We start from the raw sequence: 3,741 nt of genomic DNA, 5'->3' as shown, positions 1-3,741 counted from the left end.
ATGTCCTGCTGACTGGACACAGTCAGTCTCAACGCAGGTGCAGCATTGTGCCAGTGTATGTTGCTTGAGTGCAGACGTGGGACAGACACTTGTCTGTGTCTTAGAGATTAAATAGGCTTGTTGGGTGTGTCCTGGCCCTGTGCAGTGTCCCTTCTCTCTCCAGAGCAATGAGTACACTCAGGGAGCTGCTGTTTTGAGTCCAGTTGAGGTTTGCTTTCCCAAGTTTGCCAGTAACATGGCAGATGCTGGCTAGAGGTTTTAGAAGTTGTGTTTTGCACTCTGTTTCACAACTCATTCTATAGCATAACCATATAGTTGTGATTTTTTCCTATTGTCTGGGATATTTCAGTTCTTACTACACTGGGTAATGGACTTGTAACTATCTGACCTTATGTTTTGGCTTCATTTACCCAGAATCTTTCCTTGTCAGAGCCTATCTCCATTGGCAAGTAAGAGAAGTTTTGAATGAAAGAAGGAGAGCTGAGGATCTGACATCCACAGCACTAACATGCCAGTCCAAAACAGCTTTAGACTAGTCCTGCGGATGCAGTGACTGCTAGGGTTGGAACATGTTGGCTATGTTCTGGGAATTCTATTTGTTGGTTTGGTTTCCTTCAAAAGTGTCCTGGGTTAAGAGAAAACCAGTTTGACTTGGTTTTGTTGGACATTTTAAACGGCCAATCGTGATGTATTCCTCCCATTTACGTTAGCACATCTCATTGGTTGTGAGAACTTCGGCAGGTTCTCCATCCCTTTAAGAACCACGTGGGAACAGAACTCCTCTTTTAATTTCTCACCGCTGACGTCCAGGACATGCCGGGACCCTCACAGCTGCCACTGCTGTAGCCCACCTCACCACCCGCCCCGCCTGTGCCACACAGCACTGCCCTTGCTGAGCACCGCTGCTCTTCCCCTGCTGCGATTCTACTGCCAGGGTGCTCCGGAGCTGCTGGTGCTTTGCTGCCGCTGCCCTGCCTGCATGTGGACTCAATGCAGCTCGGCTCTGCTCACTGTGTTCACTTCAGCCGCCACTTCTGCTGCCATTCTCTAACACCCGCAAACCGCCTGCTGCTGCTCAGATCGGCTCCTGCCTGCATGTGGACTCGCCACAGCTCAGCTCTGCTTCCACGAATCTTCCCACCATGTGGCCACCACCATTTTGAACTGCTTGGTATTTGTCTTTAGTTTTGCTTTTGCTTCCTTAACCGCAGTTTAACCCTCGCTACACCAGCTTTCCAATCCTATATAAACCTGTTAATATCTCATTTGTTTTTCTGTATGTAGTATTTTTCTAGTGTTACTAAACTCGCTTAAGTTTCCCAAACTGAAGAGGTCTCACAAACTTTTCTTCCTTCTTATCTCTTCTCTTAACCCTTTTTTCCCAGAACGGGAGGAAGGTTCATTAAAGAGAGAAAGAACTCGTCCCATAATAGGCATACCTCAGCCAACCGGTGACAAAAAGGAATCCACTCTGAGACCCTGCATGACAAGTGGAAGCAATCAGGTTTCATTCAAAATTACGCTGCTGATCCTAACTAGAATACTAATGTAGAGACAGCTCATGCATACCTGGTGCACCTTATCCAAATTTACTAGGCTAGGGCTAACATGAAGTATGTCCTACCTGAAATGCATATAGTATGTGTGTCGGGATCTCAACATTAAGTAGCTTGCTGTGCATATTCACTCCTACTGGTATGTTCTACTTACTAATATAGGCCTGTCTCAGTTTATTTGACCGTAAATTTACATAGTGATGTGTATTCATTATCAGAATGGCTGGAGAACAGTGTGATGAACCTTCTCATTAGCCAGCCAGTAAATGACTGTGAAAGATGTTAGAAGAAAAGTTTTTGAATGGCAGAATCTTCTGGAGATTTCTGATTTCCTGCACAAACTTCTGTTTTCAGTTTGCTGATCTAACAGACAGAGACCACACAAGTATTTTAGTACTTGGAAGCTACACAGCATAGACAGTCTGCAAATATCCTTTTGCTAATGTTTGAAATATTTAAAAAGTGGTTGTTTTGATTTTATAATGAAGTTTTTAGGCCTTTTTTGTAATCTTTCAAACATTTTATTGTTCTATAGCTATTACATTTATGGCATTAATTGTTGGAAATTGCAGTCAAGTTGCTGAGTAGCGTAAACATTTTTATATACAGATAAAATTACCTGTAGATATTTTGTTCTGCCTGTCAGGATTTTTTTATCTCTTTATTACCTGCCTTCCTTGATAAGTCCTCTCTCTGGGCACACTAAACTGAAGCATAGTTTGTCCTAGACAAATGGAAATCTTCAGGAGCTGCAGTTTTTGAAAAAGCTGATAGGAGGAAATGTTACAGATAACTCCCTAGAACAGCTCCTCTTTAATGCATGATAATCTGCCGTGACTTTACAATGAATGCAGGAACATGCGGTCTCCTGGTCTCCTACAGTAAACTACATCCTTTCCAGATGAAAGATACTTTAATCACTGGATTGCCTGTAAGTTTCCCGGAGGATGATAAAATAATTTCTTTACTTTATCGCTAACTTTGTAAATTTATCATGGTGTTTTCCCATCACTCTTTCTAAGCAACATGAAGTGACTGAAGCTAGATTTTCTCACATTCTGTACAGTAACTTGCTGTATATCAGGAGAGTAGTAAAGAAGCAGGCATTCTTATAAAGCATTAAATCCCAAAACTTGGAAAAAGACAGTTCATGGAATAGAAGAATGAGTGCATGTCCAGTTTTCCACAGAAGGTGGCAGCATTTTGTAACACTGATGTCAGCATGAATTTACTAGCATATGTCACTTTGCTGAAAGAACACAAACTTTACAGAAATTTACTTTCCTCAGAAGCTGTAGAGAACATGGAGTGCTTTGGATACGGATTTGCTGTAGAAGTAGGGGACCTGAGGACAGAGGAGGAACTGCATTCATGTAGTTTGAGTGTGTGGATAGGACAAATTTAACCCCAAAAGATTTTTGTGTTGATTTAGCTTTGTCTACCGCTACTGTAGTGCTGCTGAGAGTCTCTGGACTGCTGCTAAGTGAAAAATGACGTGCTTATAGGTTATGCCATTTCTCAGAGGAGCAGTAACTCAGCTGCTATATGGATCATCCCACAAATTGCAGAGTGCCCTGTTGGGCTGTAGCTTTGGGAGATGCAATGACCCTGTATAACAACTACTGTCACCAAAAGGGGAATCCTCTCCCACTGTTTTCTCCATTTTCTTTCCCCACTCTCAGCAGTGTGATCCAACTCCTTTCTCATGCCACCCTCCATCTAGCAGCTGAGGGACCCCCACAGGCAAGCAAATTTGACTTACTGAGCTAGCAGAAAATTAACCTGATAGAAAAACTGGATCATATTCTGCCAGGGCAAGGAAGACTAAGGACCATATGACTGGAATCAGGGAGAATAAGAAAAGGCAGTGGGGGAGGAAGAGCAAGCCTTCCCCTTTTGGCATGAGGGAGCTGTTAACATTGTTGGCTGCCTGTGAATCTGCAACCTTGGAGCAGGCCACGTAGTTAACGAGATTAAGCTCCTAATCCCAAGATTGTCCACAGTTCTGCTAGCACACAGATCTTGCAAGCCCATTTGACTTACTAACACGCTCCCAACCTGCTGCAGTGTTTATCAGATATCTCTTCTGAGCAACGAAAAGGTGACTGACAACCAAGCGGCAGTAGCTGCTTAAAGTTCTGAGCTGTAATTAACCCTGCAATCACTCCTAGTGCATGAGAAGAGC

This window comes from Buceros rhinoceros, unplaced genomic scaffold (genome assembly GCF_000710305.1).
Source record: "Buceros rhinoceros silvestris isolate BGI_N320 unplaced genomic scaffold, ASM71030v1 scaffold29881, whole genome shotgun sequence".
In the NCBI taxonomy this organism is placed as follows: Eukaryota; Metazoa; Chordata; class Aves; order Bucerotiformes; family Bucerotidae; genus Buceros; species Buceros rhinoceros.
This window is presented reverse-complemented; position numbering follows the sequence as displayed.